The 14,275-nt window shown below is 47.8% G+C and overlaps 1 long non-coding RNA gene and 1 pseudogene across 1 annotated transcript in view; both read left to right on the top strand.

The window, feature by feature from the left end:
* LOC144326429 (uncharacterized) overlaps positions 1-7,978 on the top strand; it is a 32,854-nt pseudogene extending 24,876 nt beyond the window's left edge.
* The window catches only part of LOC144326270 (uncharacterized), a 188,092-nt gene that overhangs the window by 50,335 nt on the left and 123,482 nt on the right, over positions 1-14,275 (top strand). The gene's annotated exons all lie outside the window — the stretch shown is intronic.

The raw sequence follows: 14,275 nt of genomic DNA, 5'->3' as shown, positions 1-14,275 counted from the left end.
CTCTACGTTGCTGACAATCTGGAGAAATCCAGCACCCAATCTACATCTGGACCTTTGCCTAATGTTCCAAAAATTTATCAGAATGATCAACCTTCTCTACTGTACTCCTGGCAAGACAGGATGGACAGATCTTCCAAACTCGAAGCTGGCTCTTTGTTGGCCAGTGACCCACATTTTATAGCACATGCCTCATTAATACTCCCACAGCCACAGATAGAACCAACAGTCCTCCAATCAATCCAGGAGGGAGAGGGGGATTGACAGTTAACAAAACACCGTGGGACCGCCCTCCCCGCTTGGGGTGCGGTTGATTGGGTTTTATCTTCTAGGGATACTTACCCTATCAAACCTTCACCACTTCCCCTTACCATTTTGACCCAGGAGTCCTGGCCCAGGGATGACTTGTCAGTGAGGGGATGTTACCCCTCTATTGGGGAGGCTAGTATGGGGTCTGGGATTCCCACTATTGAAGGGCGGTGGGGCTAGATATCACTATCGGCAAAGGGTTTTGAGATGCAGTGATGCTCGAACCCCTTCCAATCTATGCCCCATCCCAAGGGACGAGGGTAGGGCGAGCAGGGATTACCCACCTCCGTCATTGGTGTTGTGCAATGCCAGGTCCATAGGTGTTGGTACTAAAGGGTTAAGAGGTAACAAGTCGCTCTAATCACTGAGCAGCTGGAAGTCATTAAGCATCCAGGAATGTGAGTTAGTTTGTATAAATAGTCAGTTCACCCGTGTGTCCTCCCTTTTCTTTCCCCCCTTGACCTGACTCGCAGACTCAGTTTGTGGCCATGGGCGTGTTTGCTGATATGAGTTAAGTTTAGAGTAAAGTTGTTTTTCTTTATGCCGGAGATAAAAGCATGTGTGCTTTATCGCCAGGGTTTTTTTTTGTAAATAAAGTTTTTCCTGAGTTCCAAAGTGCTTGCTCCAGGATTCTTCATTGAAAGGTACTGACTCTCCTGCCTTCTTCAACCGCTGCACGAAATTCTCTGCTGAGATAAGATTTATGGCGTTGGAAGCGCACTGGACGTTTACTTAACATTAAACTAATTAAAGTTTGATGGACAATAGGCAACAAAACCACCACCATGGGTGACTTTTTTGTCTCGCAGGGGATTGACCTGGCTTGCGTGATGGAGACCTGGGTACGGGAAGGCGAAGTAGTCTCCCTACATGAGATAACACCCCCAGGCTTCTCTGTCCTCCATCGATCACAGACTGTGGGTCGGGGGGGGGGGAGGAGTAGCGTTGTTAACCCCGGAGGATTGCTCTTTCAGAGCTCTGCCAGCACTGGCAATCTCCGGCATTGAATGTGTTGGTCTCGTGTGGGGCACCAAGGAGAGCTTGGCTGTCTGGCTGGTGTACCGACCACCCAGCGCACCGGCAGCCACCCTATCAGACCTGCTGGAGGTGGCGGCGGGCTGGGCCTTGGCGTTCCCAAGCTTATTGGTTTTGGGAGACTTCACTGTCCATGCCGATGCCGCCCCCTCCTCACAGGCTCTGGACCTAGTGACTTCCATGGCAACACTAGGGCTCTCCCAGTTTGCTTTGGGCCCCACTCATCAAGCAGGCCACACGCTGGATCTGATCTTTGGTGCTGGCATAGATGTGATCATGCTCCCCCCTGTGGAAGTGCCATGGTCTGATCACTACGCTCTGAAAGCCAAGATTGACTTCCCGCTCCTCCCCTGCTCGGGTGGCGAGCCTATTTGGGCTCGTCCGAGAAGGCTGATGGATCCTGATAGATTCCGTCAGGCCTTGCGGGACCCTGCTCCTCCTGGCGACTCATTAGATGACCTTGTCGAGGACTGGAATAACCGCCTCTTGGCAGCCATCGATGAGATCTGCGACCCCGTCGAAACCGGGCCCCTTGGTTTACTGAGGTGCTCCGGAAAATGAAGCAGGATCTCAGACAGCTAGAGTGAATATGGCGACGGACTCGTGACAGAGCTTCAAGAACATCTTATAGGACACTTATGAAAGCCTATGAGATGGCTATGCAAGCTGCTAAGAAATCTTACTTCGAAGCTTCCATTGCATCCGCTAGCTCTCGCCCGGCACAACTTTTTAGAATAATTAGGTCGATAATGTCCTTAGGAGGACAACCAAATTTAAGCACAAATTCGACCCACAGCTGTGAGGCATTCGCGAGCTTTTTTGCGGAGAAAGTCCTGTTGCTCCGCCATGACCTCCCTGCCAATTTAGATACAGTGACTGAACTGGAGGCCCCTTGACTGTCTTCGGGTCCAGTGTTGGACCATTTCAATCGGCTACTCCCTGCTGATGTGGATAGATTCCTCCAAGCTGGTAGGCCCACCACCTGCCTCCTCGATCCGTGCCCGTCTTGGCTGATTAGGGCTTGTCTAGATGTTGCACGGACCCCCCCTGGTTGAAATTATCAATTTGTCCCTTGGCACAGGGACATTCCCAGGGGACCCGAAGGAAGCAGTGGTGTGTCTGCTCTTAAAGAAAAACTTCACTAGATCCTTTAGACCTATCCAATTACCGGCCAGTTTCAAATCTTCCATATCTGGGTAAGGTAATTGAGAGAGCGGTTGCTGATCAGCTTGGTAGGTTTCTGGAGGAAACATCGGCTTTAGGTCCATTTCAGTCCGGGTTCCGTCCTGGTTTCGGGACTGAGACGGCTCTGGTTGCCCTAACAGATGATCTACGTAGACAACTGGATCGAGGCGGGTCAGGACTGCTGATTCTTTTAGATTTGTCAGCAGCCTTTGACATGGTCAATCATGATCTTCTGGACCACTGCCTTGCCGATGTGGGGATACAGGGCATAGCCCGTAAATGGCTGTGCTTTTTTATCTCTGGTCGGGGACAGAGGGTGGCGCTAGGGAGGGAGATGTTGTCGTGCCACTCCTTGGTGTGTGGAGTGCCGCAGGGCGCAAACCTCTCCCCAATGCTTTTTAACATCTTTATGCGCCCCCTTGCCCAGATTGTCCGAAGCTTTGGGCTGGGCTGTCACCAATATGCTGATGACACTTAGCTCTACCTGCTGATGGATGGCCGCACTGACTCGGCCCCGGACACACTGAGCAGATGCTTGGAAGCTGTGGCTGGATGGTTTCGTGGGAGCTGATTGAAACTAAATCCTTCAAAGACAGAGGTCCTATGGCTGGGTTGGGATGGCATGGGGATGAGGGACCAACTCCCTTCTCTTGCGGGGTCCAATTAGTGCCATTGCCTTCTGTTAAGAGTTTGGGTGTAATCCTTGACGCCTCCCTTTCCATGGAGGCACAGGTTACAGCAACAGCCAAGGTGACATTTTTCCACCTTCGCCGCATCAAGCAGTTGGTCCCTTACCTTTCCCGCCCCGACCTGGCCACAGTGATCCATGCGACGGTCACCTCCAGGCTTGACTACTGTAATTCGCTCTATGCGGGGCTGCCCTTGAAACTCCAGCGGGTGCAGAATGCAGCAGCGAGGCTCCTCACGGGATCTCTGCCATGGGAGCATATTCACCCAGTGCTTTTCTAGCTGCACTGGCTCCCGGTGGAGTACAGGGTCAGATTTAAGGTGCTGGTTTTCACCTTTAAAGCCCTTCACGGCTTAAGACCTACAGGACCGCCTCTCCCGGTATGCCCCACGGAGGACCTTAAGGTCCATAAATAGCAACACCCTAGTGGTCCCGGGCCCTAAGGAAGTTAGATTAGCTTCAACCAGAGCTTCAACTGGCTTTTCAACACTTGGTGGAAAGCTCTGTCTCATGAGACCAGGGCCCTGTGGGATCTGATTTCTTTCTGCAGGGCCTGTAAGACAGAGTTGTTCCGCCTGGCCTTTGGCTTGGAGCCAATTTGATTTCCTCCCCCTCTTTCTTTTTCCTTTCTCCTCCTGTGATAAGGCTGCATTTTAATGTTTCAATATTTTAATGCTGTATTTTAATCTTGTTTTTAAGTTGTATTCATTCAACTTGTTTTAATTATTGGCTGGGGAGGTTATTGCCTTGGCTGGGGAGGGCGGGGTATAAATAAAAATTATTATTATTATTATTATTATTATTATTATTATTATTATTATTATTATTATTATTATTATTATTATCTGGGCACAGGTATCCTTGTAATCCTGGTTTCGGCGCCCGAAGTCTTCCACGTGGGCAGCAAGGTGGGAATTGACAACGCAGAAGCTGGTATTGTTGCAGACAAACCTCGCGGCCACACACCCCTTGTTACCCTGCAGGGGCGGAGCAAAGATGGCTGTTAGTGAACAAGCAGGAAAGAGGGGGAAACTGGTTGGCAGAGATTATAAAAACAGATAGACAGACAGAAAGATCGACGTAGGGAATTCCACTGTCAGGGTCTACTCCCCATCTTCCCCATGACGCCTGTGCCCACTGTCTCCCTCATCACTTCCTTGATGCGGCTGAGCTGGTCCTTCCTGACAAAGATGAGCAACATCATTCCGACTAGACGCACCAGCTGCACCTAGAAGATGCAAGGTACTGGGATGTCTACCAGCTCTGTTCATTGCTTGCTGTCCTGGGCCGGCTGGATGCAGATAGGAGTGGCAGGGGGAACCAACTGGGGATCCCCCAAGGGAAGAAGGCTCAGAGCCAGGGAACTGGTGGGGGGTCGTCCGAGGGAGAAGAGCGAGCAGACTGTGAGCAAGAGGAGGTGTTGGAAACTGAAGAGGCAGGAGGGCAGGAAGATTCTGTGGCAAACAGCAGCCCAGAATCCGAGGCAGAAGTGGAGGCTGGAGGCGGGGGTCAAGAGGCAGAGATCAGGCAGGCTGCTGAAGAAGCCAGGGGGTCTCCCCATCCTGCTGCGATCAGCTCCCCTCCCTGCTGGTCTCCCAGGACACAGAGAAATTAAGAGGAGGGAGCAAAGACAGGCAAGGTGTCAGAGTCTCAGGTTGCTTGGGAAGGACCAGGGGGAGGAGGAGACTTCAGAGAGTGGTGGGAGGGTAGCAACCTTCAGCCTTCACAACTACCTCACTGGGGCAAGACCTCCTCCTCCTCACTCCAGCTCCCGACAGCTCTCTGGCTGCTGAAGAAATGGGTGGGGTTGGACTTACTTTCTTGTACTTGGATTTGGAACGCAAAGCCTTTTCCACAGCTGTCAGCCACTCTTGCTCCTTTGTCGAGTCCAAGTAGAAAAAAGCCTCTGCGCTCAGGTCCAGCTCCTGGAACCTAATGCCAAAGTGCCAAAGAGAAGGATGTGGAACTGCAGGAATAGGACTCCAATCGGAACAGACGTCCTGGTTAAATATGCAAAGACAACAGGAGTGTGCAAGGGCAGGCAAGATCAGGACCAAGAACAAACAAGTAATACCAGCCACTTCTTCCTCAGCTTAGCTATTTGGGGCCCCAAAGGAGCTTTGCTAATGAAAGAAAAAAAGCTTTTTCCTTGTATTTTTTAAGATGTGTCAGCCAGCCTGATATCTAAGCACTATCCCAGTAGCCACAGGCAACCAGAAATTCTTTGAAGGCAAGTGAGTTGGTTGATCTCTCCATTCTTCCTTCACCTGGCAACCTGGTTTCCAGGCTGGCTTTCCGGGAGCAGAAAACCACCTCTCAGATCTGCTGTGCCAAGCTTGTTTGCTAGAAGATTACCCCGTAACACCCTTGTCCTCTTTGCAAACCTCCTAAATGGCTAGCCTTCTGTGTTTCCATGCTGGCCATGAAGGAATGGGCATTCCCCACTCTGAAAACAGCACAGAAATACAGCCTGTCTAGTAAAGGGGTAAAAAGAGCAAGCTAAACAGCCTCTGTAAAACAGTAGCATCTGAAACTGCTAACCACATACTGATAAACATATCATAAAAGCAGACATGAAAAACAAATGGCCACTGAGTACTACTAACGGTACGAGGAAATAACCAAAGCAAAAACTTTGTTTGAAGTAGTAAGCTTAGCATTATAAGGATGACCCACACCAAGTGTTGGGGGGGGGGTCACACCTCCCTGTCCTCCAGCACAGCTTTTAGCTTCCGTTTTGGATTAACTGCATCTTGTCACAATGTCTGAAGCTGCACAAACCGCTTCATTTGAACCATGGCTCATTGAAACAAGCCAACTTCCAATCATGGGTTTACAAAGCTGGTAAGATTAACCACCTTAGGATCTGGACACACCAAACTGTGGTTAATTTAAAATACAAGTGGAAGCTTCCCAATAGGCTTGGGGTGGGGGAGAGGTGTGCAAACCTGGAGGAGAGGCTGCCGTCCTGCTCATAATATGAAGCCACGGTTCAGTATGTGGCACCAAGGAAAATTGCCCACCACAACTAATACTTTCAATTACCCACCCATGTGGCCTGAGTGAACAAGACAGACTTTGCCTGGCACCCAACAATAAAGCTGTCATGAAGATGTCGCTTTCTCCAACCCCAACTCTGATACAGGTTCCACTGGTCTTTGCATGGTCTTTGCACTTTTGCATGATCTGACCTGAAATTCTGGGTGTTGACATATTCCTTCTCTCTCTTGGCGAGGACGTGCTGGACTCATCCTGTCTCTGTCCAGACTGCGTATGTGTGGAAGGCACAAAGAGCTTGCGCATAGTGTGGGTTACTTGGGGTTGCTTCTTGCTCATGCTCTCCTTGTCACGGATACGCCTCAGAGAGATGAGAACAGAACTCAAGTAGTCCTTAAAAGCAAGGAGGCGGGAGGGCACAGTACACCTCTAAGGCAACTTACAGCCTGCTTGGTGGCAGCGGTGGGGGTGGAGGCTCCCGGCGGGCACTCATTTGCTGATTCTGCAGGTTTCTTTCCTTCTCCATGAAGTTATCCTCGAATCCCAGAATTCCTGAGAGAGGAAAAGACTTCTGAGGTTAGAGAGGCTTCAGAACCGTTTGGGGAAGTTTCGGGAAAGGAACTTAGAAAATACTTAACTGCAGGAAAATGTTCCTGCCTCCCCACAGCGCCACATTTGCTGGACAATTGCCTCTCAGCTTATGCATGTTTAGGAAGGATTGTGGAGGCAACAGGTCCTCCCCTCAAGGCCTTTTCCTCTAAAGGAGGTAGAATGGTCTTCTCCAATCCTCTGGCCACTGCTGAGTTTTCCAAACTTGCTGGCATATTGCGTGTACCACCTTAACAGCATCATCTTTAACAAAATTTAATAGTTCAGCTGGAATATCATCACTTCCACTGGCCGTGTTATTAGCAGTGCTTTCTAAGACCCATTTGACTTTGCTCTCCAGGATGTCAGGCTCAAGGTCAGCAACCACACTACCTGGGGTGTATGAGACATCCATATCTTTCTGGTATAATCCCTCTGTGTATACTTGCCACCTCTTCTTGACGTCTTCTGCTTCTGTTAGGTCCTTTCCACCTTTGTCCTTTATTATGGTACTCTTTGTATGAAATGTTCCTTTCATAGCTCCAGTTTTCTTGAACAGATCTCTGGTTCTTCCCATTCTGTTGTTTTTCTCTATTTCTTTGCATTGCTCGTGTAAGAAGGCCCTCTTGTCTCTCCTTGCTATTTTTTGGAAATCTGCATTCAATTTCCTGTATCTTTCACTATCTCCCTCGCATTTTGCTTGCCTTCTCCACCTTTCCTTTTGAAGCAAAATGTCATTGAAATAGGGGAGAAATGCCCTGCATGAAGTCTTGGGTTTGCAATTTGGGGAGAGGGAAGACTGTTTGCGGCGCTGGGGAGCGGGCAGGCTGGCGAGGCCCCCTAGATCTAGAGGCCCTAGGCTTCAGCCTACTTAGCCTATACATAAATCCGGCCCTGCCTATGTCACAGTGACCAAAGGCCCATCGATCACGTGCAAGGCATTCTGCGTGTTGGGAAGGAGCCTCCTGTTCTGGGCCAGGGGGAAGAGTGACACCAGCAGAAGACTGGGTGGTGGGGTCGAAGCTGATCCCGGGGAGCACATGAGGAGTCAAGTCTTCCCGCATGAAGGCCTCGCTTCCCCTAGAAGTCCCTGCCTCCTGGTCTGTGTTCGCTTTCTTCTTCAGGTACAGCACCAGCATGTTCTGGATGGTGCACCTGCTTTCGGGGGAGAGCTTGTAGAACTGGTCCACACTAGAAGAATAGCCATGAGACGGGTGAGACTCCTGCAAGGCGTCCCCAAAGTCAGGGGAACATAAGCGCATTTGAAGAGCCTTGCTGGGTCAGGCCAAGGCCCATTCAGTCCAACATCCTGTTGGCATGTAGTTGGTCCACCACAATTGCAATATTATTGCATCCTTCAGGAATGGTGTGTCCAGCTCCATCTGAGTCGTCATCCAGGCATGCTGTGGAGCTGCATGGATGAGAGATGGGCATCTTCGGCCAGTCAGGGGTGAAGAGCTGGCAAGATCCCCTGTACTGAGCAGAAAAGCAAACTCTTTGGCCTCCAAGATCTCTCCCAACTCTCAGCAGAGATTCGGACATGGACGTGAGGCCTCCAGGCTGATAGCAGTTAGATTGATGGATATTGGGGATCGACACCGGGAAAGGGGGGAGGGAGATTTGGAATCCAAAGGGTGTAAAATTATATTAAGAATCTTCTTTTTTATTTCTTTTAATTCTTGTGTGTATTAAAAAGGGGAATTCGTGGAAGGGAATTGGGGTCGTCCTTAGGGAGAAAAAAAAAATTAAATGTTGAAAGAAGGTATTTTTAAGGGAAAGGGATTATATAAGACGAATTAAATTGAATTTTGGGCTAAATATAATAAGTTTTAAATTTGGGGGGGAAACTTGTGGAATTAATTGAATGGAAATGGAATACAATGGGGGGAGGGGTGGGGAGGTCTTGGAAAGATGTTAATGAAAATAAGGTTTTAAATATTCTTTTTTTTCTTCTTTTTTTCTTTTTTATGTCTTTTTCCTATTTTTTGGAAACTTTAATAAATATGATTTTTTTTAAAAAAAAAAAGAAAAGCAAACTCTTTGGCCTCCAAGATCTCTCCCAACTCTCAGCAGCCCTCACTGTGAGCTATACTAGAGGAATTTTGTCCTGCTTTTGCTGAGCTACAACACAGGAGCACACCCCCAGGTGACCATGATGTGGTAACCCTGGCGAAGCATTGCAGAGCAACTGAGAAAGCAGAATGATGTTTGCGTGGACAGTCCATTAGAAAGCTGCACTATTATTGCATCAATAGCACATTGCAGAATACGGCCCCCCTCCAGGCAAAAACATCCGTCTGGAGGCACAGTAGCTTTCATTTCGGAGGTTGTGGTTTTACATCTTCCTATTTATTTATTTATTTATTTATTTATTTATTTATTTATTCAAAATTATTTATTTTTTTCATAAAATTTATACACTACCAGATGGTAAGAAACATCAAAGCCGTTTACAGAAAGATAAAACCATAAAATCAGGGAAAACCTACAGTGCATTAAACGCTGAAGAAGTGAATACCAGAATAGATCAGAACTCACTCCCAATGTAAGGGGAAGAGACATGGCTAAGATGGCAGGACAGCTTACTCTATGGTGTTAACCCCTTCATGCACTAATTAGACTGAAGCATGTTGGTTATATGAGACTGGTTATCCCACACAACATACTCTCACGCAACCCATGCCCTCCAACTGAAAACCCATTTCCTGGACAATATCAACATTGTGTTTTGTGCCTGTGAACTGCACAGTGAATATTTTTATTAGAAAAGAAAACAGCCTGGTGTTTCAGCTTCTCAGAGTTGTTTTATTCAGTGCGCTGCTACAGCTTGTCACACCCAAATCCTCCAAAGGAATCTGCCAAAGTGCTTTTCCAGGCAAAAGGGGGCAGAGGGAGAGAAACCAAGAACCTCAAATTCACTAGACCAGGGATGGGGAATTGTGTGGCCCTCTAGATGTTGTTGGATTCCATCACCCCTGACCGTCGGCCATGCTGGCTGAGGCAGAAGGCCATTGGATCTGGCAATATCTGGGAGCCCACAAGATTCCCTGCCCCCGCCCTACACAAACAACCAGGCACTCAGCTGTGAGGCACGCCTCTTACCAGAGCGAGGGTCACTCCAGAGGCAGCTGTGGCATGAGGGTGCTGGATCATGCCTTTGTGGGCACACCTGAGGATTAAAGAGGACCCCCTAGGAAGCATACTTGGAGATCTTCCTTACCACGTGGCTCTCTGGCAAAAACACAACAGTACTAACGGCCATATGGAACCACACCTCAAAGCTGGATCAGACTTCCCAGATCCTGTAGCCTACATCAGGAGGAAGACTGGGGCAGAGGGGCCTAGAGTGGGAGTCAGAGCTGCTCTTAGGGCTGCATGTCTGAAGCATGGGCAGAAATCTTTGCGTGTGAGGTTGCATGGGGCTGTCTCTTTGTGTCTTGGTGATGCCAAGCCGCCAGCCAGCCACAGGCAGGCAACCAACTGGCTTCAGGGGCAAGCTCCTTTGCAAAGCCAGTCTAACTTCACCAAATCCAATGGCAGAGTGACCATTTGGCCCATGTTCTGCTTCGCTGTGAAATGGCGTGTGTTCCTCAACCCAGAGAACCTCTTTTTCAACGTCAAGCTGGTCTAAGGAAGAAAAGCATAAGAGTTAGTCTTGAATCCCCACACACATGTGCTGGGAGATGCCTGCACACCGCACATGTAAAGCACATCTCCTCCCACCCACACCCAAAAAGTCCTGGGAACAATGGTTTGTTAAGGGTGCTGGGAATCGTAGCACTGTGAAAGGAAAAGTAAGGTTCTTAGGATGCTTTGTAGGGGGTGGAATGTTGAATACACAGCGGCCACATGGACGGACGGACACACCCACACACCCCAGCATAGCTTCAACGTTTAGCACAAAAAGTCTTCAGCCAGATGTCATGCAACCCTTTGGCAGGGGCAACTTATCATTTTATTGATTTTCCATAACAAACAATTAAAAAGGCGGACAATTTTGAAAGGAGTGTTGCCATTTAAACTGCTGGTGTGACGTAGGAACCCGAACAAAGAGAAGGAACCAACTACCCAGAGTCTGCTTCCGATTGCCCTTGTTCTCCACCTCCCTCTATGCTAATCAGCCGCAAACAAGAGTTCAGATTTGAAAGCCTTGTTATCACCTCATTCCCTTCAATTAGCCAGCTGCTCTGGCAGATGACATCAGTTCCTTCCCGCTCCCAATATTCCTGCTCCTAACCTGGTTAGCCATAGCCCGGAAGCTGAATCTCAGGGGAACGCCTTTGGGCTGGGAAGGGCTCATTTTTCTGGGCCTCTTCTCCCCCTCAGGAAGGGGTGCTTGGCTCCTGGCCTGTGAAATGCGCTCAAAATGTAAAGATGCCTTCTTTCCAGGGAGCCAAGGGAGAAGGGTGGAAATTGAAATACCTCCAAACCTTCCCACTTCAGAGATGCAGGAGTTGCGTCACCTCCAACTTCCTCAGGGATGAAGCAGCTGTGAAAAATGAAACATCCCACCTGGGCACGGTTTCTGAGAGAGCAACAGCAGAAGACCCAGACTCTGGCAAGATGAGCATTTGCCCAGTGGATTCTGGCCGCTCCATGAGGGCAGACAGGGGATGGCTGTAGTGGCCGCCAGCCCCTTCCCACTCCATCTCAGATACAGAAGGCATTGGCTCTGCCACTCCTTGGCTCGGGCGCCACCTCCTGTTGGCCTCCTTGCCTTCCACCCTCCCAGTCCCAATGAGCACCATCCACCCCTGGTCCAGAGGCGCAGAGCAGTAGTTAGGTGATCTTGCGCCCCGGCAGAACCGTCCAGATTGCGCCCCCAGCCACGGACAAGTTAGCTCTTCTTTCCTCCGCTCGTCTAACCCCCCCACCTCCACCCATTTAATTCACCCTGGAAGTAAAAGTATCGAAAAGTAAAATGTTAGAGGTTTCCCCCCACCCCATAGCAATATAATTGGATTCAGCTAGCTGGTCAGTCTGCTTCGTTTTGATCTCTCTTGGATGCTTTTGAATTATGGTGCTGGAGGAGACTCTTGAGAGTCCCATGGACTGCAAGAAGATCAAACGTATCCATTCTTAAGGAAATCAGCCCTGAGTGCTCACTGGAAGGACAGATCGTGAAGCTGAGGCTCCAATACTTTGGCCACCTCATGAGAAGAGAAGACTCCCTGGAAAAGACCCTGATGTTGGGAAAGATGGAGGGCACAAGGAGAAGGGGACGACAGAGGATGAGATGGTTGGATGGTGTTCTTGAAGCTACCAGCATGAGTTTGATCAAACTGCGGGAGGCAGTGGATAGATAGATAGATAGATAGATAGATAATACTTTATTCGGCTATAAGCCCACAAGGTAAAACCAGTCAATAAATAAAATAGCATTTTACATTCTAAAATATCAACTAAAATATTTCAACGCATAATCTGCTTCACATTACATACAATCTCTAGATGTACCATATTGTGGCCTTGAATATAAAGATGGTGGATAGAGTTTACTAGACTTTTAATAGTCATGCAGCATTCCATGAAGTCTTTTATATGAAAGAACTGAATTGAGGAATCTGGCAACCTGTAATGTTCTATAAGAGTCAATGTCCTGGAGTAGATAGGCTAGATGTAATTCAGGTGGTTTAGCAACAGTTTCCAAAATGATTGAACTCAGAATCCTTGATCGGGGAACAATATATAAAGGACAATTAAACAAGATATGATAAAGGGATTCTATTGATTTGTTGTCACATGCGCATAAAACAGAGGTTTTACCATTAGAAAATCTATTGCTCAGCACATTTGAGGGGAACACATTAAATCTGGCTCTAGCAAAAGCGAATATATGCGACGCAACCGATAAGGTAGACAGATATTGAGGTATCTGGGACATAAATGTAATGCCCTGGTTTATCGGGGAACATGTACCTCCACCTGTAGTAAGATTTTGTTGCAAATCAACCTCCTCCAATCTTTGTTTGATGACCTTTTTTGCTGTAATTAGATCTAAATTTAGTATATCGGAAGGAGAGATTTCATAAGTCAACAGTTTGGAATGGATTTTTGTTGCCCATGGGCTGGTAAATTCATCTCTCCAAAGGCACTGAATAAGATGGTAATTGGGCAATTTATGCCAAAGTGACAGCCAGTAATTAAAGGCATGTCTCCACATCAGGATCTCTAAGGAGGGGGTCTTAAGTTCTAAGCGAATAGCAGAGTTGCTTACACAGGAGGGTAGTTTCAAAAGGCGTCTGAGAAAAAGATTTTGCAATGTCACCAGAGGCATGAGGTTTACAAAAGCGCCCCATAAAGGGACCACATAGGCCATAGTTGCAACCACTTTTGCACTATAAACTTTTAAGGCAGATGGAACATGCATAGCCCCCTCTGTAAAGAAAAAGCGTAATAGAGAGTAGATAAGGGCTTTGCCCTTATTTTGTAAGTATGTGATATGCGCTTTCCATCCCATATTATGCTGGAAGTAAATTCCTAGATATTGAAATTTGTAGACTTGTTCAATTGGCTTCCCCTCGAGTTCCCACCTATACAATTTACGACTCCTGGAAAAAATTAGGACTTTAGATTTGGAATGGTTAATAGTAAGTAAATTTGTTTGGCAATATAACGCGAAGATCTTAAAGGCCCTCCTCAAACCGATTCTTTAATATGAGAGGATCACCGCATCGTCAGCGTACAATAATAAGGGGCAGCGATAGTCTGCAAGCCTGGGTGCATGAATGGTGGCTTGGGCCTCAACTAGGGGAGTTCTCATGTCACTAATATAGAGGTTAAAAAGATAGGGGGCAAGGATGCACCCTTGTCGTACCCCCTTATTCATTGGTACAGAGTTTGTGAGATCGCCCTCAGGTGTTAACCTCACCCTAGCGGCCGTCCCTTCATGTAATTTGATCATAAGCCACAACAGCCTTTTATCTATGCCCCACTTTGCCAATTTTTCTCATAGCAGCTCTCTAGAGATACTGTCAAAAGCCGCCTTCAGGTCTATAAAAGCGGCACATAGAAGACCATGAGTGGGGGAAGAATACTTCCGCTCCAAATGATATAAAATTAGTGCATGGTCAATAGAAGCGCGATTTGGTCTAAACCCGACCTGTTCATGGCCTATCAGATTGGAATCTTCGGCCCATTGGGTTAGTCTGGTTAGAAGGAAGCGAGTATAGATTTTTCCAATGATTGATAATAAACTGATATTACGATAGTTTCCTGGGTCCTCTGGTGGTCCTTTTTTATATATAGGAATTATGATGGACTCCTTCCATGATCTAGGTATCTGGCCCGTGGCATTAATTGCATCAAAGATTTTTGCAAAAATTTTGGCCCACCATGCTGGGTGTTGTTTAATAGCTTTCGCCGGGATCAGATCGGGCCCTGGGGCTTTATCAGTTTTCAGTTTAGCAATTAAATCTACTATTTCCTCCGGGTCAGTATCTGGCCATATGGGCAAGTGACATGAAAGAGTATCAG

The sequence above is a fragment of the Podarcis muralis genome, chromosome W (genome assembly GCF_964188315.1).
Source record: "Podarcis muralis chromosome W, rPodMur119.hap1.1, whole genome shotgun sequence".
Lineage (NCBI taxonomy): Eukaryota > Metazoa > Chordata > Lepidosauria > Squamata > Lacertidae > Podarcis > Podarcis muralis.
The sequence above is the reverse complement of the archived record's forward strand: the minus strand, read 5'-3'. Positions and strand labels throughout refer to the sequence as shown.